General features: G+C 45.3%; 1 protein-coding gene and 1 non-coding gene across 2 annotated transcripts in view; one reads left to right on the forward strand and one right to left on the reverse strand.

Annotated features, from left to right (window-relative positions):
* Positions 1 to 27,980, forward strand: part of LOC126184040 (diacylglycerol kinase 1-like) — a 462,137-nt gene that overhangs the window by 155,335 nt on the left and 278,822 nt on the right. The gene's annotated exons all lie outside the window — the stretch shown is intronic.
* On the reverse strand, positions 200 to 273 carry Trnat-ugu (transfer RNA threonine (anticodon UGU)). Its single transcript has one exon. It is a non-coding gene; the product is annotated as a tRNA-Thr (tRNA).

Genomic DNA, 27,980 nt, shown 5'->3' on the forward strand with positions numbered 1-27,980 from the left:
CTCTCGATCATTCATTATCGTTCTTCTCTCTCTGGTCTTACCTGGTAATTTTCCATTCGGGTTTTCTGGGTGTTGAGGTAAGACTTTCTGCTTCTCTCCACCCAATTGGACGGACAATATAAATTAAATTACAATGAAATGAACACCCTTAGCTGCTTACAGGCGTTGACAAACGTCAACGGGGACAGATGAAAATGTGTACCCCGACCGGGACTCGAACCCGGGCTCTCCTGCTTACATGGCAGACGCTCTATCCATCTGAGCCACCGAGGACACAAAGGATAGCGCGACTGCAGGGATTTATCTCTGGCACGCCTCCCGCGAAACCCACATTCTCAACATATTGTCCCACACTACATTTGTAGTGCCCCAGCCCATTATACTTATTACTCGCGGCGCGTTGCCGATTCCCGTAAGAGTTCGGGCACTGTTTGTGCATTCGCACAGAAGAAGAAGATGGTCAAGTGGCCGGTGAGCCTTAACTATATATGGTATCTGTTCTTTCGGACATGTCCGAAAGAACAAACACCATCTTAGTATATATACAATATAAATTAACATGGATGGGAGATCGATGACAGACTCTGTCATCAAATTTCCGCAGCATTTGTTCTTGCTACACCACTGGCCAGCGAATGAACATATACGTTTCTTAGGGAGAGCCAAATTGAAACTCAGACAGTACGTGGTAAAGGCCATTCGGTTTTTAGTTTCAGAAAAGGATGAACTTCGGGAAACTTTCTCTATTATTCAACATGATTTAGATATTAAAATTACTGACGCTGTTGAGTATTTTGGTAATATTAAACCTCTCAAAGTGGTTTTCCTGAAAATATTTTTATTGTTTTAAAAAATGAACCATAGTGTTATGTTTTAATGCTGTACGTCTGAGGACAAGCAAATATGGTACAAAATATGTTTTTGTGTTAATGAAATTAATATCCCCATCATTATTTTAAAAGTTTGGGGCTGGATTAACTAATCAAGTAAAAGACGACATCAGCTGTGGCTAATAAGGTAGTGCTCGGATCCCAGCGTCGGATTGGCTAAACATAACATTAATATATCAGAGCATGCATGATACGTATCTGAAACTTTTTCTTTTATACGTAATAGTTAAAGAAACTTGTGCCATCTAGTGTCTAGCTAGATAGACGCCGTCCTCAGAGCTTATAATCTCTGAGTCTGCCAGGAACAATGGAGGGTAAACCTCTCTGTAAAAAGTGCCCCAGTCGAATGCCTCAGATGTTCTCTGGCTGTGGTGTGCTCAAGACATGCTAAAAGAGCAGTCACTGTGTGAATAGGTTACATGTCTTCGACGTTTTCGTATATTATTTTTGTTTCAAGTGTAATGTATTTTATCTATTTTTATGTTTAAAAATTGTGTTCGTGCACACTCAGATAACCCGGAACATTGTAACCGCCCGCTTAATGACGAATTGGTTCAACTTGAGAATGCAGTAGCGATTCTTCGTGACATGGAGTCGACAAGTTCTTGGTATGTTTCCAGAGGTACTAGATGTATATGCACAGGTGACGCAATTCTTGTAAATTACAGGCTGGCTTTTTGTGGGCACACAGCCAGATGTGTTCCATCGAGTTCATATCAGGCGAATTCGATAGACAACACACGGAAATCAGTTCGTTATATGCTCCTCAAAGCAATGTATAATGATTCTGGGCTTGTGACACTGATAGGTATCATGTTGGAAGATGCCAAAGCCGTTGGAGAAAACGTCGAGCATGAAGTGATGAAGGCGGTCCGCAAAGGTCTTCACGTAGTCCTCGGCGGTCGTAGCAACTTCAATCACTATCTACAGATGAATAATTCTGTAGAACATTACTGCTTACAGCGACCTGCATTGGTAGGCGGTGCATGTTTATTCATCCAACGAAGCGACACATTTCCACTGATCCACGTCACAACGTCAATGATCCCGTGACCCCTGCAATCGTTAATGACGATGTCATTGGGCCAACATGGGAATACGTATGCACTGCCAGCTGCAGTCCCCATTTTCAACAATGTGTACTGAATGGTGTAATCCGAAACCATTGTGTCTGCGCTAGCACTGTACATTGGTGTCATATTTGCCACAGACTGTAACCTATCCTCCTTCACCAGACGGTATTCAATCTCGCAATGGACAGTGATCATAATGTTTCTGATTATTAGTGTAAAATGCCTGGAAGAGTGCAGCCGGCCGGTGTGGCCGTGCGGTTCTAGGCGCTTCAGTCTGGAACCGCGTGACCGCTACGGTCGCAGGTTCGAATCCTACCTCGGGCATGGATGTGTGTGATGTCCTTAGGTTAGTTAGGTTTAAAGTAGTTCTAAGTTCTAGGGGACTGATAACCTCAGAAGTTAAGACCCATAGTGCTCAGAGCCATTTGAACCATTTTGAACCTGGAAGAGTGCTGAAAGTTTTGGAACTGAAAGAACTAGGGTTCTACAGCTTGTTGCTATGAAATGATTGTCACATACCTGGAACATTCTTAATTCCCATGTGAGGCCTCAGTTGTATTGTTTATTACGAGCCATTCCAGTTTCTAACACCGAGATTCAGACTCCTTATATCGGGGTCGAGCTTCTGACCCCCCCCCCCCATTCTCGACACCCCCTCCATCCACTCCCCGTACGATCATAGAAGCGGAGTCTGTATTCTATCCCGACAATGAAATTCATATTGATCTCATGATGGTCTCATTGCAAGGGTCCTACTAAATTGCCAGATGGATTGCTGTATTGAGAGCAATCTCTATTTACGCGATTTAGTTGATTACCACACTCTCTAACTGTGCGAGAAGATTATAACTATCAGGAGCAGTTGCGCTGGATAAGTGCAAGAGTGTCTCTTTTTTTCCTACCCACTGATTTTGTGTATATGGCTACGAAGTCTTTCGCGACGTATTTCTTGAATAAAAATCTCTCGGTGTATAGATTATGTATAGATTGAGTTCCTTCCCTAGATAGAGTATGAGCAGCACTTGTTAATTTACAGCTTATAAACTCCGTAAATTTTGGCTCCTAGCCTCAACTCTGAGACTGATAAACGTTGGCGTAGATTCGAAGCAGCACGGAATATCTTGCCCGCATCGAACATCCGAGCTCAGTTTCACTCGATACACAACTGGGACACACGCTTTGACGCTGTCAGAGATGGAAGTTTTATGCACTAAATTTCGTGCCCTAAGAGCTCTAAAGCTCCGTCTAGTGGCCCTGTCGGGCCATTCAGTACCGACCGGCCGACGTGTCATCAACTAGAATGAGATTTTCACTCTGCAGCGGAGTGTGCGCTTCTGTAAAGTTTTGAAGGTAGGAGACGAGGTACTGGCAGAAGTGAAGCTGTGAGGACGGGGCGTGAGTCGTGCTTGGGTAGCTCAGTTGGTAGAGCACTTGCCCGCGAAAGGCAAAGGTCCGGAGTTCGAGTCTCGGTCGGGCACACAGTTTTAATCTGTTAGGAAGTTTCGTGTCATCCTCTGTCAGCGTCGTCATTCAGAAGCGTACAGAGAGTCGTGGGGTCAGCACAGAGCTTTTCCGGCGTTGATAGCTTCCCGGACACTGGAGTTCATACTTCACACTGAAGTAGCTCCTCAGTTGGCATCATAAGCCCGTTCCAGTCCTTCCACCAAGGAAGGATCCGTAACAGCGCATGGAATCGAACCTGGCATCCACGTTGACGACAGGAATAAGGTGGTAGACCATTTCGCAAGCTCCAAAATCACCTACAAATTTAAAACAGGGTCTTTTATCATACCTTATACGTTCAATAACTGAAATTTCGTTGTTGGCGGTGTTGCAGTTTCAGGTGTCAACAGTGTATATTTTCCTCCTCGTGGTATTCAATTATAGGAATAAAAACAATCCTGCCATATCTCTCCAGTAGTGGAGACAGATTTCTTGATTGCTTCTTGAGCTCCGACATAAAATGCCCTTCCACGATGTGTCTGAAAAAAAAAGCAATCCAGTCAAGGAACAAAGGAGGGAGGGCTTCTGTTCAGCGAGGTGGAGTGCGCAATATCAGGCTTCTACTCGGAAGCAGATTTGTTGGTAATACTATACCGCAGCCCTAAAAGCGATGGCTGCGCTCTTTGGTTCCCTAAAATTGCCTTCTCGTCTTACTTTGATGTAGAGGTTTATTCAGCTTACAGGGCGGAACTAATTTCTCTGTGTGTCGACAGTGCTTCCTGCCAACTACGTTCTTTTCTCGTAGTCTCCTAATGCTGTTTTCCTCAAACCCACCGGTTTCCTGTTACAGCAGATAATTGTTAACTAACTCGAATGTGTAAGCGAGTGCTAACTATTGTCTGCGCCATCGGGCTCTTACGATAGTCTGTTACGTGAGTAAAGCGGGAGTTCGCCTGGCTTCCCGTGTCCTGTGAGCATGCGTCCTTGACATTTCCGTTAGAGGTTAACTCGGCCGAACTGTCACCACGCAGAGTCAAATGAAGGTGCTATCTAGAATACATACTGCATATTTGACATTGATCCATGTCACAGATAGATTATTGCTATTGTTCCTGATTTGGTTTCCTTTTCTGTACTAATTAAATGTGTGTTACATTTTTAGACGTTGCTCCACAGTTGCAGCAGATTTCATGAAGTCATATTTAAAATCGCACCGAAAAATCCTTAGTGAATTTCTCTATTCCGGAACCCTATGGCTACTTTACATGGTCGCATTACTTCCAAGGCTTCGACATCTACATGATTACTCTGCAGTTCACATTTAAGTGCTTAGAAGAGGGTTCATCGAACCACAATAATACTATCTCGCTACCATTCCACTCCCGAACAGCGCGCGGGAAAAACGAACACCTAAACCTTTCTGTTCGAGCTCTGATTTCTCTTATTTTATTTTGATGATCATTCCTACCTATGTAGGTTGGGCTCAACAAAATATTTTCGCATTCGGAAGAGAAAGTTGGTTGGTTGGTTTTGGGGAAGGAGACCAGACAGCGTGGTCATCGGTCTCATCGGAGTAGGGAAGGATTGGGAAGGAAGTCGGCCGTGCCCTTTCAGAGGAACCATCCTGGCATTTGCCTGGAGTGATTTAGGGAAATCACGGAAAACCTAAATCAGGATGGCCGGACGCGGGATTGAACCGTCGTCCTCCCGAATGCGAGTCCAGTGTCTAACCACTGCGCCACCCCGCTCGGTAAAGAGAAAGTTGGTGACTGAAATTTCGTAAATAGATCTCGCCGTGACGAAAAACGTCTTTGCTTTAATGACTTCCATCTCAACTCGCGTATCATATCTGCCACACTCTCTCCCCTATTACGCGATAAAACAAAACGAGCTGCCCTTTTTTTTTGCACCCTTTCGATGTCCTCCGTCAATCCCACCTGGTAAAGATCCTACACCGCGCAGCAGTATTCTAACAGAGGACGAACGAGTGTAGTGTAAGCTGTCTCTTTAGTGGACTTGTTGCATCTTCTAAGTGTCCTGCCAATGAAACGCAACCTTTGGCTCGCCTTCCCCACAATATTATCTATGTGGTCTTTCCAACTGAAGTTGTTCGTAATTTTTACACCCAGGTACTTAGTTTAATTGACAGCCTTGAGAATTTTACTATTTATCGAGTAATCAAATTCCAACGGATTTCTTTTGGAACTCATGTGGATCACCTCACACTTTTCGTTATTTAGCGTCAACTGCCACCTGCCACACGATACAGGAATCTTTTCTAAATCGCTTTGCAACTGATACTGGTCTTCGGATGACCTTACTAGACGGTAAATTACAGCATCATCTGCGAACAACCTAAGAGAACTGCTCAGATTGTCACCCAGGTCATTTATATAGATCAGGAACAGCAGAGGTCCCAGGGCGCTTCCCTGGGGAACACCTGATATCACTTCAGTTTTACTCGATGATTTGCCGTCTATTACTACGAACTGCGACCTTCCTGACAGGAAATCACGAACCCAGTCGCACAACTGAGACGATACCCCATAGGCCCGCAGCTTGATTAGAAGTCGCTTGTGAGGAACGGTGTCAAAAGCTTTCCGGAAATCTAGAAATACGGAATCAACTTGAGATCCCCTGTCGATAGCGGCCATTACTTCGTGCGAATAAAGAGCTTGCTGCGTTGTACAAGAACGATGTTTTCTGAAACCATGCTGATTACGTATCAATCGATCGTTCCCTTCGAGGTGATTCATAATGTTTGAATACAGTATATGCTCCAAAACCCTACTGCAAACCGACGTCAATGATATAGGTCTGTAGTTCTATGGATTACTCCTACTACCCCTCTTAAACACTGGTGCGACCTGCGCAATTTTCCAATCTGTAGGCACAGATCTATCAGTGAGCGAGCGGTTGTATATGATTGCTAAGTAGGGAGCTATTGTATGAGCGTAATCTGAAAGGAAGCTAATCGGTATACAATCTGGACCTGAAGACTTGCCCGTATCAAGCGATTTGAGTTTCTTCGCAACCCCTAAGGTATCTACTTCTAAGAAACTCGTGCCGGCCGCGGTGGTCTAGCGGTTCTGGCACTGCAGTCGGGAACCGCGGGACTGCTGCGGTCGCAGGTTCGAATCCTGCCTCGGGCATGGGTGTGTGTGATGTCCTTAGGTTAGTTAGGTTTAAGTAGTTCTAAGTTCTAGGGGACTTATGACCTAAGATGTTGAGTCCCATAGTGCTCAGAGCCATTTGAACCATTTTCTTAAGAAACTCATGCTAGCAGCTGTTCGTGTTTCAAATTCTGGAATATTCCATTCGTCTTCCCTGGTGAAGGAATTTCGTGACCATTCTGGCTGATCAGGTCCATCTCATGGTACAATGTTTGCTCCCCAGTGGTGATGCTGTGTTCCAAGACGGCAGGACGCTTGTTCACACATCTAGCATCGTCTAGAACTGGTTTCCGAGCACAAGGATGAACCGTCACCTCTCCCCATGCCGCCACAGTCGCTAAATCTCAATATTATAGAACCTTTGTAGTCTAGTTTGGAAAGTTGCGTGTTTCTATCCACCTCTATGATCGGTACCTGAAATCGCTACTATTTTGCAGGAAGAATGATATAATATTTTGTTGTAAACCATAAAGGATCTGTATTTATTCATTTCAGACGAGTGGAAGCTGTTTTGAACGCCAGCAGGTTTTCTGCACCGTATTACGCATTGTAGTGTGTTGTGTTTTTTTAGAATGAAGAATGCCAGGTTAAATGCTAAGAAGTAAGTTATAGTTCTAATTTTCCAAGAATACATGAATAAATACGAGTAACGTTCACATTATCAGTCGACCGCAACGTGTACTACGCCTTATAAAAAATGTTCAAATGTGTGTGAAATCTTATGGGACTTAACCGCTAAGGTCGTCAGTCCCTAAGCTTACACACTACTTAACTTAAATTATCCTAAGGACAAACACACAAGCCGGCCAGAGTGGCCGAGCGGTTCTAGGCGCTACAGTCTGGAGCCGCGCGACAGCTACGGTCGCGGGTTCGAATCCTGCCTCGGGCATGGATGTGTGTGATGTCCTTAGGTTAGTTAGGTTTAAGTAGTTCTAAGTTCTAGGGGACTGATGACCACAGTAGTTAAGTCCCATAGTGCTCAGAGCCATTTGAACCATTATTTGATGATGATTGGTTTGTGGGGCGCTCAACTGCGCGGTTATTAGCGCCCGTACAAATTCCGAACCTTTGCTCAGCCCAATCTCGTCACTTTCATTATGATGATGAAATGATGAGGACAACACAAACACACAGTCATCTCGAGGCAGGTGAAAATGCCTGACCGCGCCGGGAATAGAACCCAGGACCGCGTGCTCGAGAAGCGAGAACGCAACCGCGAGACCACGGGCTGCGGACTTGACCGCACGGCTAATCCCGCGTGGCAACGCTTTATAAAAACATTAACGTATATCATGTAAAACAGACAAAGAGGAAAGTATAAACAAGTAATTTATGACTTACGCAACTATACGGTACAAAACCTTTTTAAAAACTGCTGCGAGCTGCTGTACGTTCGTGATGATATCCCGTTAGAGAAGCGTAGTTAGTATCAGCTTATCCATTGACACCTCCCCCCCCCCCCCCTCGCCGTTCCCTCCTCTCTAAAGGCTCGTAGTTGCTGCAATTCGACGCGACCAAGTATATGGAGCACTTAATGTGGGGTGCCTAACATATATGTAGCAATTGCGGTAATCCGAGTTAAAGTGGGGCTATTATGAAATACGTCCCATTATCTGTATTCATATGGCTGTGTCTACGCTATCTGCTGCCGCGCAAACTATACTGTCTGCGCCTGTGATCACGTGGGATGCGTTGTTAGCAAGTACGACCGCGACTGCAGATAATTACTTTCAACAGCAGCCACTAATACGAGGAAACTACAGAGACCAAATTACTTCTCCTGATTCTGCGCACTGCAGCGTTTCAATCCCCTTCTTAGCTATAGTGTCTGTTTCGACCTGGTCTGCGATTTCGGTAATTCACAAACTGCGGATAAAAGAGACCTCTTTCGTTTCATTATTCCGCCTGTTTCTACTGTAACTGTGGATTATGATGTGAAAGTTATCCTCGCATCGATATTTCCACACAATGGTAGTTGCAGGGGGAAGCCATATACGAGGGAGTGCTGAAAAGTAATGGACCCGAATTTTTTTTGTTAAAACTCTTAAAGGTTTTAAATAAAATAATCGGTTATTAACATTCTACAGCTTTATTCTTCATGTCTACATACACTCCTGGAAATTGAAATAAGGACACCGTGAATTCATTGTCCCAGGAAGGGGAAACTTTATTGACATATTCCTGGGGTCAGATACATCACATGATCACACTGACAGAACCACAGGCACATAGACACAGGCAACAGAGCATGCACAATGTCGGCACTAGTACAGTGTATATCCACCTTTCGCAGCAATGCTGGCTGCTATTCTCCCATGGAGACGATCGTAGAGATGCTGGATGTAGTCCTGTGGAACGGCTTGCCATGCCATTTCCACCTGGCGCCTCAGTTGGACCAGCGTTCGTGCTGGACGTGCAGACCGCGTGAGACGACGCTTCATCCAGTCCCAAACATGCTCAATGGGGGACAGATCCGGAGATCTTGCTGGCCAGGGTAGTTGACTTACACCTTCTAGAGCACGTTGGGTGTCACGGGATACATGCGGACGTGCATTGTCCTGTTGGAACAGCAAGTTCCCTTGCCGGTCTAGGAATGGTAGAACGATTGGTTCGATGACGGTTTGGATGTACCGTGCAATATTCAGTGTCCCCTCGACGATCACCAGTGGTGTACGGCCAGTTTAGGAGATCGCTCCCCACACCATGATGCCGGGTGTTGGCCCTGTGTGCCTCGGTCGTATGCAGTCCTGATTGTGGCGCTCACCTGCACGGCGCCAAACACGCATACGACCATCATTGGCACCAAGGCAGAAGCGACTCTCATCGCTGAAGACGACACGTCTCCATTCGTCCCTCCATTCACGCCTGTCGCGACACCACTGGAGGCGGGCTGCACGATGTTGGGGCGTGAGCGGAAGACCGCCTAACGGTATGCGGGACCGTAGCCCAGCTTCATGGAGACGGTTGCGAATGGTCCTCGCCGATACCCCAGGAGCAACAGTGTCCCTAATTTGCTGGGAAGTGGCGGTGCGGTCCCCTACGGCACTGCGTAGGATCCTACGGTCTTGGCGTGCATCCGTGCGTCGCTGCGGTCCGGTCCCAGGTCGACGGGCACGTGCACCTTCCGCCGACCACTGGCGACAACATCGATGTACTGTGGAGACCTCACGCCCCACGTGTTGAGCAATTCGGCGGTACGTCCACCCGGCCTCCCGCATGCCCACTATACGCCCTCGCTCAACGTCCGTCAACTGCACATACGGTTCACGTCCACGCTGTCGCGGCATGCTACCAGTGTTAAAGACTGCGATGGAGCTCCGTATGCCACGGCAAACTGGCTGACACTGACGGCGGCGGTGCACAAATGCTGCGCAGCTAGCGCCATTCGACGTCCAACACCGCGGTTCCTGGTGTGTCCGCTGTGCCGTGCGTGTGATCATTGCTTGTACAGCCCTCTCGCAGTGTCCGGAGCAAGTATGGTGGGTCTGACACACCGGTGTCAATGTGTTCTTTTTTCCATTTCCAGGAGTGTATTTATGTCTCAACATAGTCACCCTGTTGGCGAACGCATTTCTCCCAACGAGACACCAGTTTGGTGATATCGTCACTGTAGAATATTTGACGTTGTTGACCGAGCCACATCAGCTATACTTGGACTGCTTTGTCTCTATCAAAGTGAAGTCCTCGGAGGTGTTCTTCAAGTTTTGGACGCACGTGAAAATCAGCGTCGGAATGTCTCAGACGTCGCAGTGTTCGTGTGTGGTAGGGAACTGTTATGCAGAACGTGAGAGTACTCCATGTGTGGACAAAGTTTTCTGCACTCTCAAACTCGATTACAGCACTCTGTTTCTCACGCATCGAAGTAGTTACGTTGCACACCGCCATATGACATGCTACATGATAATAGGGTTTGTTTTGTTTAAAAATCATTAAGAGTTTTCACATTAAAATTTCGGAGACATTTTCAGCACGCACTCGTATAACCAGTTACAAATCTTGAATTTATTCTGAAGCCCCTTCCACGTGATCAGGCACTGCCTGGAGAAGTTAGGAAAACCGGCGTGGGCTCGAAACTGCATTAAGTTGAGGTTCGCGTCCTCCGCTCGCCACGACGGCAGGCTTTGAGCGACACTGGAGCGGAAATCTGTTATTATTCTGGCGTGCTGGATATCTTCGGAGCCCGATGAATAATTGAGAAGGCTGACTATGTCGGCCTTAAGAACTGAATAACAGCCGCTGAATAAGTCGGCAGAGCGGCCGGGGGCGCTGGCGAGCTGCTTCCGGCGGCGGTTCGTTTGTGCGTCAAGAGGAAGAGCGCACACGCGGAGAATAGAGACGGCCCGCCAGCCTACACAGAGGCAGCTCGCTTCTCAGAAGCGTGCTAACACAGCTGCGTTCAGGAGGTTGCGGGAAGGAGCCGAGGCTAAATGGCGACGTCTGTCATTTCTGGAAACGCAAGGCAGTCACACCCGCAGCGTGCGAAGCTCCATTCATTGAGAAATGTACAGAACGGAGCTGAGACTTGCCCATGTGATTTTGTGCCTCTGGCAGCAATGACATAATTGCGGCCACGTCCCCCTTTCCTGTCCCCATCCACCCGTAAAAAAATCCCGTCTGTATTTTTTTTTCGTCGCAGATTTAGAAATTTTATAATTTTCAAAGCACTGCACGCGTTGAAATTTGAACCTGTTCTTGTCTTCAGTCCGAAGACTGATATGATACAAGCTATCCATGCTACTCTATTCTATGCAATCCTCTTCATCTCCGAATAACTACTGTAACCTACACTCTTCTGAATCCGCTTACTATATTCATCTCCTGGTCTAGCTCTACTACACTACTGGCCATTAAAATTGCTACACCACGAAGATGAAGTGCTACAGACGCGAAATTTAACCGACAGGAAGAAGATGCTGTAATATGCAAATGATTACCTTTCCAGAGCATTCACACGAGGTTGGCGCCGATGGCGACGCCTACAACGTGCTGACATGAGGAAAGTTTCCAACCGATTTCTCATACACAAACAGCAGTTGACCGGCGTTGCCTGGTGAAACGTTGTTGTGATGCCTCGTGTAAGGAGGAGAAATGCGTAACATCACGGTTCCGATTTTGATAAAGGTCGGATTGTAGCCTATCGCGATTGCGGTTTATCGTATCGTGACATTGCTGCTCGCGTTGGTCGAGACCCAATGACTGTTAGCAGAATTTGCAATAGGTGGGTTCAGGAGGGTAATACGGAACGCCGTGCTGGATCTCAACGGCCTCGTATCACTAGCAGTCGAGATGACCGGCATCTTATCCGCATGGCTGTAACGGATCGTGCAGCCACGTCTCTATCCCTGAGTCAACAGATGGGGACGTTTGCAAGATAACAACCATCTGCACGAACTGTTCGATAACGTTTGCAGCAGCAGGGACTGTCAGCTCGGAGACAATGGCTGCGATTACCCTTGACGCTGCATCATAGACAGGAGCGCCTGCGATGGTGTACTCAACGACGAACCTGGGTGCACGAATGGCAAAACGTCATGTTTTCGTATGAATACAGGTTCTGTTTACAGCATCATGATGGTCACATCCGTGTTTGGCGACATGACAGTGAACGCACATTGGAAGCTAAGTCCCATAGTGCTCAGAGCCATTTGAACCAATCAATCCCTGCGAAACCCTACATTTCAGCAGGATAATGCACGACCGCATGTTGCAGGGCCTGTACGGACCTTTCTGGATACAGAAAATGTTCGACAGCTGCCCTGGCCAGCACATTCCCCAGATCTCTCACCAATTGAAAACGTCTGGTCAATGGTGGCCGAGCAACTGACTCGTCACAATACGCCAGTCACTACTCTTGATGAATTGTGGTATCGTGTTGAAGCTGCATGGGCAGCTGTACCTGTACACGCCATCCAAGCTCTGTTAGACTCAATGCCCAGGCGTATCAAGGCTGTTATTACGGCCAGAGGTGGTTGTTCTGGGTATTGATTTCTCAGGATCTATGCATCCAAATTGCGTGAAAATGTAATCACATGTCAGTTCTAGTATAATATATTTGTCCAATGAATACCCGTTTATCATGTGAATTTCTTCTTGGTGTAGCAATTTTAATGGCCAGTAGTGTACTTATACCCCCCCTTTTCCCTCCAATACTAAATTGATGACCTCTTGATGTCTCAGAGTGTGTCCTGTTAGCCTATCCTTCTTTTAGTCAAGATGTGCCGCAAATTTCTTTTCTACCGAATTCCATCCAGTGCCTCCTCAATAGTTACGTGATCTGTTCATCTAATTTTTAGCATTCTTCTGTAGCATCATATCTAAAAACCTTCTATTGTCTTTTGTCTAAACTGTTTATCGTCCATGTTTCCCTTCTGTACATGCCTACACTCTATATGAATACCTTCAGTTCCTAACACTGAAGTCTATATTTGATGTTCAGAAATTTTTCTTCTTCACAATAGTTTTCCTAGCCATTACCATTCTATATTATACATCCTCCCTACATCGGTCGTCAACAGCTACTTTACTGTCTAAATAGCAAAACACATCTACTACTTTAAGGTGTCGTTTCCTATGCAAATTTCCCCACCATCACCTGATGTAATACGACTACACTCAATTATCCATCTTTTTCTTTTGTTGATGTTCACCTTACATCCTCCTTTCAGCACACTGTCTATTCCGTTCAACTACTCTTCCATCTCATTTGCTGTCTCTGACGGAATTACAATGTCATCTGGAAACCTCAAACTTTTTAATTCTTCCCCTTGGACTTTAATTCCTACACCACATTTTTCTTTGGTTTCCTTTACTGCTTGCTCAATGTAGAGAATTTTGCATCTAGTGGGAATAAAATACGGGAAACGAAAGGTATTTGCAACTTTTACAGATACCAGACAACCGTTATTAGTAGTCCCGAAGGACACGGAAGAAGACGGTGGTTGAGAAGCGAGTAAGACAGGGTTGTAGCGAATCCTTGACGTTATTCAGTCTATATATTGGTCAAACAGTATCGGAATCAAAAAGAAATTTTCGGAGATTATTAAAGTTCATGGAGAATAAATAAACGTCTGTGACAGAATTACAATGTAATTGGAGAACCTCACAGTTTTTAAGGCTTTGAAATTTCATCTGAACTGACTGGATTGCCGTGGGCCACAGGATAAACATCAACAAAAGTAAAATAATGTTAATGGAATGTAATTTAACTAAACCAAACAAAGCAAACGGAGTTATAATATTACGAAAGAGAGACTGAAAGTAGGACTTGAATTTTGTTATTCTAGCAGAAAAATAAGATGCAATAGACGAAGTGCAGAGGATATAAATGATGATTAGTAATTGCAAGGAAAGTATATCTGAGAAAGAGTGGTTAGTTGAAATCTAATTTAAATGTCAGTAAGTCGTTTCTGAGGGCAATAGTCTTGTGTGCAGCCTTGTATAGATGTGGAACGTGGACGACTGGTAGTTCAGGTAAGAAGAGGAAAGAAGCTTTTGAAATGTGATGTTACAGAAGAATGCAAAGATTAAATGAGGAGTCGAATAGCTAATGAGGAGACACTTAATCGAACTGGAGAAAACAGAAATTTATGTCGTCACTGGAGTAAAAGAAGGAATCAATTGTTGGTACTTTAATAGTGGCAACTATTTATTTACAGCTCGTACAAAATAGATATGTGTTCCAAAGTTTTACTGACCTTCAAAGTAGCCACCAGCATTGTGTACAAACCGTTGCCAATGATGTGGAAGTCGTAGGATACTCTTAGCAGTGCCATTTGTGTTGACAGTTCGAGCGGCGCGGTCTTTTGCCCGCCGAATTTGTAGCAGATCTTAAGCGAATGCCGTGAAGTGTTTCCTTCAGTATAGAAATCGAATTGAACTCACGAGGGCTTAAAGCCAGGGAAGTGCAGTAGGTTGTATAGCACTTAGCAGCCCCATCAATCAAACAAATCAGTAACAGCTTGCACTGTACGTCCTTGAGCATTGTCCTGCAAAATGGTCAGGTCCTGCAGAAAGTGTCATCACTTCTGTCTCTAAGCTGATCGTAGGTTGTGTTCCAAAAATGAACAGCATAGAGACAGAAGTGATGACACTTTCTGCAGGACCTGACCGTCATTTTGCATGACAATGCTCAAGCACGTACAGTGCAAGCTGTTACTCATTTGTTTAACTGGTGAGGCTACTAAGTGCTATACCACCCACGGCACTCCTCTGACTTAAGCCCTCGTAAGTTCAACTCGATTTCTAAACTGAAAGAAACACTTCACGGCATTCGCTTCAGAACTGCTATAAATTCTTCAGGCAATAGACCGCACCTTTCGAACTGTCAACACAACTGGCACTGCTAAGAGTATCCTACGACTTCCACATCGTTGGCAACGGTTTGTACACAATGCTGGTGGCTACTTTGAAGGTCAGTAAAACTTTGGAACACATATCTATTTTGTACGAGCTGTAAATAAATAGTTGCCACTATTAAAGTTCCAACAATTGATTCCTTCTTTTAGTCCAGTGACGACATAAATTTCTGTTTTCTCCAGTTCGATTCAGTGTCTCCTCATTAGCTATTCGACTCCTCATTTAATCTTTGCATTCTTCTGTAACATCTCATTTCAAAATCTTCTATCCTCTTCTTACCTGAACTACCAGTCGTCCACGGTCCACATCTATACAAGGCTGCACACAAGACTATTGCCCTCAGAAACGACTTACTGACATTTAAATTAGATTTCAACTAACCACTCTTTCTCAGATATACTTTCCTTGCAATTACTAATCATCATTTATATTCTCTGCACTTCGTCTATTGCATCATATTTTTCTGCTAGAATAACAAAATTCAAGTCCTTCCATATCGCTGGCTGGCAACGGGTTATACACAATGCTGGTGACTACTTTAAGGTCATTAAAACCTTGTAATACGTACCTATTTTGTATGAGCTGTAAATAAATAGTTGCCATCGTACAATCAGTTAAAATGATTTGTAATTACCTGAAGGTCTGACGATGTGGCAGTATGCTACCGAAATGCGTCGCACTAAGCCAAACCTTGATATAAAAACGTAGCTGAAAACGTAAATTGCATTCTTTATGAAGTTACAACTGTAGTTCTCGCTTACTCACGCTTTTCACACAATGTTGAAATGATTTTCACAATGGTAATGCTCACTGTCATAACGTGAGAACCGTAACGGCGGGGTCTGGCAAAATGGGAGCGTATAAAATCGTCTACCAAAGAGGCGGCAATTCAACAAAATGTTTCGCAACCGCACTAATGGACCATAAAAGGCTTCGCAGCAGAGTATCGGAAATACAGCCACGAAGCACTTAAAATTAACTGCGTATTGGCTTTCTGAGGCAGCCGACAGATAAACCTACAACCAAAGCTAGTCAAGCAGCACGGACACTAACGTTAGTGCAAACTGCATCACCAAGGAGTATACGTATCCCTGAAATGAGCTCCATAACAAGTTTTAGGTGCATCACAATGCGCAATTGGTCAGCATTACAGAACTGTAAAAGGTCTCTGTCGTTGAGAAATAAGAATTTTTGAACCTACTGATATTACCCTTCTGCTTTGAGCCATGATGTTATCAAATTGACGGGCTATAACGGTAATCTAAATGCAATGTGCTAAAAAACGAGTCACAACGAGAATTATAGCTATTTGGTTGGGTTGTTTTGGGGAAGGAGTCCAGACAGCGAGGTCATCGGTCTCATCAGATTAGGGAAGGACGGGGAAGGAAGTCGGCCGTGCCCTTTGAAAGGAACCATCCCGGCATTTGCCTGGAGCGATTTAGGGAAACCACGGAAAACCTAAATCAGGATGGCCGGACGCGGGATTGAACCGTCCTCCTTCCGAATGCGAGTCCAGTGTCTAACCACTGCGCTACCTCCCTCGGTAATTATAGCTATTCTCATGGGATCATATTTCTTGGCTACGGCAGTTCACAACCAAACTGTCACATTTAAACCTCATCTAGACCTCGAGCTATAGCGCAGTATGTTACCAGAACTGAGATTTCTTCTTCAGCTGCCGGCCACTGTGGTTGCGGTTCTAGGCGCTTCAGTCCACAACCACGCTGCTGCTACGGTCGCAGGTTCGAATCCTGCCTCGGGCATGGATGTGTGTGATGTTCTTAGGTTAGTTAAGTTTAAGTAGTTCTAAGTCTAGGGGACTGATGACCTCAGATGTTTAGTCCCATAGTGCTTGGAGCCATTTGAATCTTCTTCAGATAATCACAACAAAACTGTCAACTCCAGTCACATTTAAACCTAATCTAGACCCCGAGCTAGATGGCAGTATATCATCACAACTAAGATGTCTTATTCACCTTCCTGCGCTCAGCTAACTCTCAGCCAAACTGTCAATTTCCAGCTCAGGCTACAACTGGAGCTATGCCACAGATCACTCTGTTATCACAACTACGATTTCCTTGGTATCTGCCACCGATGTTTCTTCGTCCATCGATGTCGCATCTCTTGCCTTAAGTTTGTACGCTTTCGGGCAACAAGCTAGGAAGCGGCTCACTAACCGCTCAGGGCAAGAACTAGCGTTGTATTCTGTGAACCACGTTACTTCGAGTGCACAGGCACTTGCGAGCACGGGAGAGCTAGAGCACAGAAAATACGTGCCCGATTGCGTAGCATTCACACGGTTGTGTTGTGTGAAGGAGAGCGAGTTTAAAATTCGTACAACACTAAGGAAGTTGCCGAAGGGTACCGACATTTCCTCTTCTAATGGCACAGTATCTTGTGCGGCTTGCATAGCTACGGGGTTGCACAAAGGCTGCAAGATGGCAGTGTGTGTAGGCTCGATGCTCCACCCTAGGACTTACACAGCGTTCTAAAGTGACTACCCGTCATGTTTCTTTAAGCCGTCCTCACGCGGAATGTGTTTCTCATCGCGAAGCACGCCAGACGTTTGACCGTCGTGGTTGCTGCACGCTCTGAAACGGAACGGGCTGCTCATCGTGATTTGCGACCCTAGCACTCCCCTGCGGCTGATCTTGGCTGCATCTGGCGCACAAATCACATAGTTTCTTTACGAAAATGGCCGCGCGTAAAATGTCTGCGTTAACTTTGTTAGTGATTGTTCCAGAAGAGTGGAGAAAATCGCGAAGAAGATTCTGGATTCGTCCATGACCTGAACAACAAATTTCTAGTATAGGAAAACAACATTACGTTGTACAGCGCTCTGACGTACGTACTACTTGAAGTTATTCTTTAACTCAGTTTAATCTCCATCTCGTTTTCGGTTTTAAATTTAACATTGTTAAAGTATAGCGTCTAACGTCAATCTCTCCATGTGTAATATCCATATTCTCGATGTTGTATTGACTCTAGAGTACCGTAGATCACATAGATCTCAAGATCGGGATTCGTTTTGTAATTTCAACTACAATACTTCTTCAACGTGTTTGCAGCGCCTCAGTTATATGGTATACACCCTTTAACGGCTGTATCCACAAATGTCATTATTTGATATTTAACTATGACAAATTGTATCCGAGAAGATGCGCTTTTAATGGATCATCATTGTGCATAGCACTGAAACGGTATACTATCATAAAACACAAGTAATATCACTAAAAGCATCAAATACGGTAAGTCTTCATCTGTTGGTAAGCACTTTCTTGGCATTTTATTATAACAAATCACATTTAAAGCAGCGCGTTTTCGAGAGATTCTCAAGGTGCTGGTGCTCTGACGGCTTACATTCACTCCGACTCTATAATAAAGAAACGCCAAACATGGAACTTAACGCCGCGCAATGTGACGGCTCTTAAGTTCTGCTTGCAATGTATAAACGATGCCGCACCTTATTGGCCACGTTCCTCTCCACGAGGAAAACATCTGACATGCCGGATTTTTCATTTCATTCTTCGCAGTGTAGTGGAACGTGGTATTCCACGCAGTGACGTCAGCAGCTCGTCGAGCACGGGCGTTTTTACGTTCCGTAAGAGGACAGCTTTAGCCGCGTGGAGGGGATCACACCTGTGTTAGGTCGCACTCGCAGAGTGCTCGCCCAGAAGCGAGTGAGACCGAACAGCGTGGATAGGGTGCGATGGCGAACGACTGCCGCCGACTCCGTTCGTCACACGGATGCAGTGCCATAGCCAGTGTGCCTCTTTGTGCTCGCCGGAAAAATCTAAAACAAGTGGTCACTCAGCACTCAAGTGTGCGCATAACTTTACTACCTGCCTCACTCATGAGATTTTCTACAGCATGAAGAGGTTTGGTACAGAACAGAACAGAACATCCCTTAGCGAATTCTACCGCACCGTCGAATGCCGGACATTTGCCACGCCGGACATTTGCCACGCCGAACATTTGCCACACTTGCCCCTTCGCCAGGTAGCTATCCCTCAGGTAAGGGACGCCCTTCCTCGTACTTCTTCTGTCCGCTTTCAAACCGCTGTCTCCACGTCTTACTCGATACAACCAGTACGTAAGGGACCTTCTTCTTCGACATCTTGACCAATTACAGAGTTTCTTTTCCGAAATCGAAATATTTATAACTTTTGGGAAACGAAAGCAATACCGACGATTATGTCAGTATGTAATTAGTTCTGGTAAGTATAAATATCGATTCCTCTGTCTGAACGGTAGCTTTCTTTCACGCTTACTGATTGCAATAGAAACAGTCCATCGCCATGAGAGCAACCAGAAAGGAACGATGTAAAGAGAATACGTATGTACGCTAATGATTTTGTTTCTAATCACTGCATTTGGGCCTACTTTAATTGCTACAACTGCATGCCCAAAAAACAATAAGGAAAGAAGAAATCGGTATGTGGATGTTCGAAAAGAAGAACGACATACTCAATATTAATTTACTCTCTAAAATGCGATATCCCTTGCGGCGAAACATTAGTTAATAAAGTGTACCGGGACAATGTTCAAAACATGACTGAAAATACGTTCTCTAAATAGAGATAAGGAAATGAAGTAATACAGAATGCTATGCTTGTAACGTACGTTGTTATTCGGCATTGTTTAGCTCTGGTTCAAAAAATGGTTCAAATGGCTCTGAGCACTATGGGACTTAACATCTATGGTCATCAGTCCCATAGAACTTAGAACTACTTAAACCTAACTAACCTAAGGACATCACACAACACCCAGCCATCACGAGGCAGAGAAAATCCCTGACCCCGCCGGGAATCGAACCCGGGAACCCGGGCGTGGGAAGCGAGAACGCTACCGCACGACCACGAGCTGCGGGCGTTTAGCTCTGGTATTTACTGGGTTACAGACAAAGCATCCTAGGTTTTGGAGGGAAAAGCCGTAATTGTAATGATCTGCGCTACAACAGAAACAAGAAGCACAACTTACGGAAAAGTAATGTAATGTGTGTTCCAACTCACAAGCGACATTGAAGCAGATAGTTCCTGTGACTTAGTATGGGCAGAGGTTATATTCGACAACCGGAATAAATTAATAACTGGCTCCTTTTACTGACCCCCGGTCTCAGATGAAATAGTTGCTGAACAGTTCAAAGAAAACTTGAGTCTCATCACAAATTGGTACCCCACTAATACAATTATAGTTTGCAGTGACTTCAGTCTACCCTACGTATGTTGACAAAAATACATTTTCAGACCCAATTGTAGATAGAAAACAACTTTCGTAATTGTTCTAAATACTTTTTTTTAAAATTATTTTGAACAATTAGTTCACGAGGACATTCAAATTGTAAATGGTTACGAAAACACACTTGACCTCTAAGCCACAAATAATCCTGAGCATCACGACAGATACAGGGATTAGTGAACACACAGTCGTGGCGAGGCTCAATTCCGTAACAAAGAAATTCACCAAAACTAAACGCGAAATATATTTATTTATAAAAGCAACTAAAAATTCGGTTGACGTCTTTTTAAGAAACAGTCTCCAATCCTTCCAAACTATGTAAGTGAAGACGATGTGTGGCTTAAGTTCAAAGAAATAGTATCAACAGCAGTCGAGAGATTCATACCAAAATTAATAAGAGACGGAACTGATCCCCCACGGTACACAAAACATGACAGAAAGCTGCTGCAGGAGCACCGAAAAAGGCAAGTAAAATTTAGACGAACGCAAAATCTCGGGGTTGGTGAAGTTTTACTGAGGCTCGAAATTTGGTGCGGTTTTCAATGCGTGATGCATTTTATAGTTTCCGCAACGAAACTCTCTCTAGAAATGTGGCGGAAAATCCAGAGAGATTCTGGTTCTATGTTAAGTTAACCAGCGGAAAGGCTCAGTAAGCGATGGGGAGGAGGAGGGGGAGACAAGGGACCCAACCCTTCGGAGCAGGTAAAATCGTGGCAAATGTCCAGGGTGGCAAATGTCCGCACACCGCACCGTCGATGCCAAAGTGCGCTCTATGTTGAACATGGGGCGTTAGCAATTTGGAGCACCACAAGGTCAGAACCATACTACAGTCGTTTGAGGAGCATGATAGTGAACTCGCATTGATCGCTTGGCCAACAAATTCGCTTGACCTTATCCATGAAGAAAAGATCTAGGTCGCTATCGGGAGACACGACCGCGACCACCGATCATCGGTCCTTAATCTACGGAAACTGCTAGACGTATACGTAGACATCTGGTGTCACGTACCTCCGGTAACCTACAAAGGGTTTCTCGAATCCATGCCTCGCAGAATCGCTCTTGCATTGAGTTCTGAAGGTGGAGCAACACGTTGTTAAGCAGGTGATCATAATAGTTTGGTTCATAAATGTGACATATAAGGCAGGATGGCTAAGATATATTGTCATCATGAAGCTCCAGTGATATGCGGCATTTCTTGTTTGATGACATACAATATGACATTCCATTAGAAATACCGACAGTTACAGAAGGGATGGAGGGATGTGGGCTGCAGAATAAAAACCATCATTTGGCTAGAGTGCTCCTCTCCCTGATTGACACAGGTTGCTTCCAGAAGAAGAAGAAGAAAAAAAAAAAGACAGCTTCCCAGTTAGTGGTCAGTCTTTCCTTCCTTGCGACAGAATCTTTTTTCCTGTGAAACATTTGCTGTGAACGTATGACCGAATCTTCACTATATTACAGACGTGACTGCAAATAAGCAGTAGAACCAACAAGTAAAACTGAAATGAAATGATCGTGTGGCATTGAGCGAGAGGCCCCATCCGGAGAAGTTCGGCTACCGTATTGAAATCCTTATTTCAGATGACGCCACATTGGGCGATTTGTGTGTCGGTAATGGTGAGATAATGATAAGGACAACACAACACCCAGTCCCCGAGCGGAGAAAATATCCAACACGGCCGGGAATCGAACCCGGGCCGCCGGCCGCGGTGGCCGAGCGGTTGTAGGCGCTTCAGTCCGGAACTGCGCGGCTGCTACGGTCGCAGGTTCGAATCCTGCCTCGGGCATGGATGTGTGTGATGTCCTTAGGTTAGTTAGGTTTAAGTAGTTCTACGTTTAGGGGACTGATGACCTCAGATGTTAAGTCCCATAGTGCTTAGAGCCATTTGAACCCGGGTCCGCTGCATGGCAGGCAAACGCCTTACCGCTCAGCTAAGCAAGCGGAAACCAATACTTTTATCGCTACGGAAGAGCGGAAAAAGAGGCGTCTGATTTTAAAACAGTGTGACAAATTGTCGCAGTATCACATCTGCAGCTTCAAGGATTCCATCTACAGAGTGCTCGAAAATTCCAGTTACAAAGTTCTAGGACTTAGAGTGGAGTAAGAAGATGATATTTTGAATGAGAATGCATGTCCGGACACGTACCATTTCTGTGCTACAACCATTTCAAAACATGTTGATAACGCGCGGCCACTTTGCAAATAATTGATTGGGCGTGATCTAGTACATCACTTGTTTTACAATTCCACTCATTAGTAGCCAAAGGAATTTCTCGTGTACTCGTTGACGGCTTCTCTTCAACGTAATGCAGTAAAGCCTCTTCCAATTCGGGTGTGTGACGTCTCCTTAGAGTACCAGTCACGCCTGTTGACGATGAAGGTACCCTTACTCAAAGGCGCTGTGTAATAGTGGCGAAACGGATGTGCAGTGGAGTCGGACGTTTTGGAGAACGATCTTGATAACTGTGACGAACAGCTCTTCCCTTAACGTGAGCTTCGCCATTCAGAAGGATCATGTCGGTGTATTCTGCAAACGTGTACTCAGCCATGTTGCTCTAAAACTCACAGACACGTGAATCAGGCTCGAACCAGGTCAGAGGTGTCAGATGACAGCCGATCCGACGTAACCACCAGCCTCCCCCTCCCACCATGACTGCCCTGTTGCATAGCTAACTAGCATACATGTTTTCAAACGGCTGTAGCACGGAAACGGTAAGTTTCCGGACAAGGGTTCCTACTCAAAATACACTCCTGGAAATTTAAATAAGAACACCGTGAATTCATTGTCCCAGGAAGGGGAAACTTTATTGACACATTCCTGGGGTCAGATACATCACATGATCACACTGACAGAACCACAGGCACATAGACACAGGCAACAGAGCATGCACAATGTCGGCACTAGTACAGTGTATATCCACCTTTCGCAGCAATGCAGGCTGCTATTCTCCCATGGAGACGATCGTAGAGATGCTGGATGTAGTCCTGTGGAACGGCTTGCCATGCCATTTCCACCTGGCGCCTCAGTTGGACCAGCGTTCGTGCTGGACGTGCAGACCGCGTGAGACGACGCTTCATCCAGTCCCAAACATGCTCAATGGGGGACAGATCCGGAGATCTTGCTGGCCAGGGTAGTTGACTTACACCTTCTAGAGCACGTTGGGTGGCACGGGATACATGCGGACGTGCATTGTCCTGTTGGAACAGCAAGTTCCCTTGCCGGTCTAGGAATGGTAGAACGATGGGTTCGATGACGGTTTGGATGTACCGTGCACTATTCAGTGTCCCCTCGACGATCACCAGTGGTGTACGGCCAGTGTAGGAGATCGCTCCCCACACCATGATGCCGGGTGTTGGCCCTGTGTGCCTCGGTCATATGCAGTCCTGATTGTGGCGCTCACCTGCACGGCGCCAAACACGCATACGACCATCATTGGCACCAAGGCAGAAGCGACTCTCATCGCTGAAGACGACACGTCTCCATTCGTCCCTCCATTCACGCCTGTCGCGACACCACTGGAGGCGGGCTGCACGATGTTGGGGCGTGAGCGGAAGACTGCCTAACGGTGTGCGGGACCGTAGCCCAGCTTCATGGAGACGGTTGCGAATGGTCCTCGCCGATACCCCAGGAGCAACAGTGTCCCTAATTTGCTGGGAAGTGGCGGTGCGGTCCCCTACGGCACTGCGTAGGATCCTACGGTCTTGGCGTGCATCCTTGCGTCGCTGCGGTCCGGTCCCAGGTCGACGGGCACGTGCACCTTCCGCCGACCACTGGCGACAACATCGATGTACTGTGGAGACCTCACGCCCCACGTGTTGAGCAATTCGGCGGTACGTCCACCCGGCCTCCCGCATGCCCACTATACGCCCTCGCTCAAAGTCCGTCAACTGCACATACGGTTCACGTCCACGCTGTCGCGGCATGCTACCAGTGTTAAAGACTGCGATGCAGCTCCGTATGCCACGGCAAACTGGCTGACACTGACGGCGGCGGTGCACAAATGCTGCGCAGCTAGCGCCATTCGACGGCCAACACCGCGGTTCCTGGTGTGTCCGCTGTGCCGTGCGTGTGATCATTGCTTGTACAGCCCTCTCGCAGTGTCCGGAGCAAGTATGGTGGGTCTGACACACCGGTGTCAATGTGTTCTTTTTTCCATTTCCAGGAGTGTATTATATTCTCACCCTTGCCTACAAGTCCCAGAAGTTTGTAACATGAATTTACGAACATCCTGTATAATATCAAGTTAAAAGATGTCAACATTCGTGATATGATGAAATATATACGTTCCGACTGGCTCAACCGCAGCTACCTTCGGCCAGTTTACCCAACAGCCTTGCGTACAAATGGTTCAAATGGATCTAATCACTATGGGACTTAACGTCTGAGGTCATCAGTCCCCTAGACGTAGAACTACTTAAACCTAACTAACTTAAGCACGTCACACACATCCATGCCCGAGACGGGATTCGAACCTGCGAACGTAGCAGCCGCGTGGTTTCGGACTGAAGCGCCTAGAACCGCTCGACCGCCAGGTGTACATAGCAGAGTGTATTCCAATACAATCTGCCAATTTGAGTGATACGAGGTACCTACTGTCACGAACTTGAAGAGGGTAAACAAGTTTGTAGTTACCTTTGTTGGATGTCAGTAGCTGAAAATGAAACGACCAGTGATTTTCCTCAGAAACACAAAATGATACCATTTGATAACTTGGCAACTAGGGATTTTAAAGGCCACATAATTATAGGAAAGCGTATATGATAATGTTATATGATGATGTCTTTACTGAATTACAACAACCGAAAGTACACAGCACTGTAAATCATTTCGTGTTAATTGTCAATGTCTGTTGTCCACCAATAAATGATCTCGGCGTTTTTCTGTGTACTCTGGCAAAGTATAATAAACTACATCAAATTGGTACGAAATAATGTCACGAAATAATATCAAGTATATTGGTGGCTATAGTCGTTGTTTGTTATTAAAACTCAGTATATATTATTTGGGAATTAAACATAATCTTTCATTTCACTTGAAAAGCATTCATCTGAATTGAGGCCCTTACAGTACGGACCACTTCACATGATGTCGCCCCGACTGTCTCAAACAAAATTCTGATGAACCAGATCACATAACACCGATGTTGTGCGAGAAATCTCAGAAGTAGGGATAAATCACGTGGGATCACGTTATCTTATTCTACTAGCAGTGTTATCCACCAACGCGTTTAGCTTGGTAACTTTGGTGGGGGGGGGGGGGGGGGGGGAGCTGTTCCAGTGCTGTACCCCACCTTGCGAGAAAGGTACATCTACATTTATACTCCACAAGCCACCAAACGGTGTGTGGCGGAGGGCACTTTTCGTGCCACTGTTATTACCTACCTTTCCTGTTCCAGTCGCGTATGGTTCGCGGGTAGAACGACTGCCGGAAAGCCTCCGTGCGCGCTCGAATCTCTCTAATTTTACATTCCTGTTCTCCCCGGGAGGTATAAGTAGGTGGAAGCAATATATCCGATACCTCATCCAGAAACGCACCCTCTCGAAACCTGGACAGCAAGCTACACCGCGATGCAGAACGCCTCTCTTGCAGAGTCTGACACTTGAGTTTGTTAAACATCTCCCTAACGCTATCACGCTTACCAAATAACCCTGTGACGAAACGCGCCGCTCTCCTTTGGATCTTCTCTATCTCCTGTGTCAACCCGACCTGGTAAGGATCCCACACTGATGAGCTATAGTCAAGTATAGGTCGAACGAGTGTTTTGTAAGCCACCTCCTTTGTTGATGGACTACATTTTCTAAGGACTCTCCCAATGAATCTCAACCTGGTACCCGCCTTACCAACAATTAATGTTATACGATCTTTCCACTTCAAATCGTTCCACACGCATAATCCCAGATATTTTACAGAAGTAACTGCTACCAGTGTTTGTTCGCTATCATATAATCATACAGTAAAGGATCCTTCTTTCTATGCACCATTATTGCAAGTTGCATGAAAATGCTATGAGGCGACGCGGCCATTTGAATGCACTTTTAATAACATTTCTTATAACTTGACCATTGTTTCTGCTTGGCTCAACAAAATCTTATTTATAGTATTTACTTCGCGGCTGGCAGCTACAGCTAGCTGATATGAAGTAAACACTGTGTTCTTGCGCTCTATGTATTGCTTGGAAATGAAGAACAATCGAATCCAGTAGTCATGTAAATATAACGACGACGATATTTTTTCTATTAATATTTTGTTTGACACTTTAAAGAGCGTGTAGAAATATGAGTTAGCCTTAGTCTTCTTGTTCTTCTTATCTTTCCAAAACTATTTCGCCCTGTCACTACGATTCTGTCTTCTGACTTCTTTCTTGCAGTTGTTTGGATGCGAACTTACAAAAGTCGATCTTCTGCCTATACAGGGTGGAGAAAAACAACCTGACAGTGTCACAACCGGATAGGGGACGTCCAATCGAGAAAAATTTTTCGAATAACTAAAGATCGGAAGTTCACTGTTGTGGAACTATTGCCGTGAAACGACAGCCAATCAGCGACGAACGCTCGGAAGTTTCTCCGGTAAGCGAACGTTTTTGCGTGTGTCTGGCAGTGCGGCTTCGTCCGACTAAGCTGCTGCTGTGTTATGCTTGCTACCCTAACAAATTAATAGCAGTACGGTACTTTTAACGTAATTAACTTATTAGTCCAGCTTTAACCAGTAAACGTAACAGTAAAATCGCGTCTAACTTAGGAATTTAAGGTCTGCCTAGCTACGACTATTTAGCTGAAACCATTATCTTCAGGTAGTTTAATTAACAACTGCACTCTTTAGCATACCAGCTGTTAGTTGTGGCAATTAACTTTAAATGAGACACTTTCACAGTCTCTTCGCTGATTGGCTGCCGTTTTATGGTCGTAGCTATCCGATCTATGGTTATTTAGAAAATTTTACTCGATTTGATTTCCGCTACCCTGGTCTGACACTATTCGTGGAGGTGACAGCAATTTCTTGCAGATCCATTTGGTTACCGACTAGCCATCTTACTTTCGCTTTCAAGTCCCATTTATGATGTAAAAAATTGTTCTGATTAACAGTGTGTCGTCCATTCACAATGTATGTCCATGAAATTTCAAACATCTTTTGCGTGCTGTGGAAATAAATTCCACCACTATATGAAAATATACTGAAGTTTTGCACATACAAATACTGCCTTGGATCCAAGGTGTGTGTGCTCTCTACAATATTTATTGCAACGTTTTTACTTCTATTATTTTATATCTTCAACCATGTTAGTTGTCACTATTATGACAAACATTTCTATTCTAATAGCCCGCATCTCGTTGTCGTGCGGTAGCGTTCTCGCTTCCCACGCCCGGGTTCCCGGGAACGATTCCCGGCGGGGTCTGGGTTTTCTCTGCCTCGTGATGGCTGGGTGTTGTGTGCTGTCCTTAGGTTAGTTAGGTTTAATTAGTTCTAAGTTCTAGGGGACTGATGACCGTAGATGTTAAGTCCCATAGTGCTCATAGCCATTTGAGCCATCTATTCTAATATACTGCTAGACTTAAGAAAAGTTTTAGGAAGTGCAAATGGAAGACATTAAGATTTTCCGAAGTTTCTGGAAAAGTGCTGTGCATGTGTAAAAGACAGCATGCGAGACAGTAGTGCGACCAATTCTAGAGCGATGATCCCGCATTTGGACTCGTTATTAGAGTTGCAAAACTACTATAGGCTATCGCAGACTATCTTAAGTAGGCGTAGACTACGGTAGTTTTCCTATTACCTAGGTCAGTTATTTGCACTTTATATGTGTTATGTACC

This window comes from Schistocerca cancellata, chromosome 4, assembly GCF_023864275.1.
Source record: "Schistocerca cancellata isolate TAMUIC-IGC-003103 chromosome 4, iqSchCanc2.1, whole genome shotgun sequence".
NCBI classification, from domain to species: domain Eukaryota; kingdom Metazoa; phylum Arthropoda; class Insecta; order Orthoptera; family Acrididae; genus Schistocerca; species Schistocerca cancellata.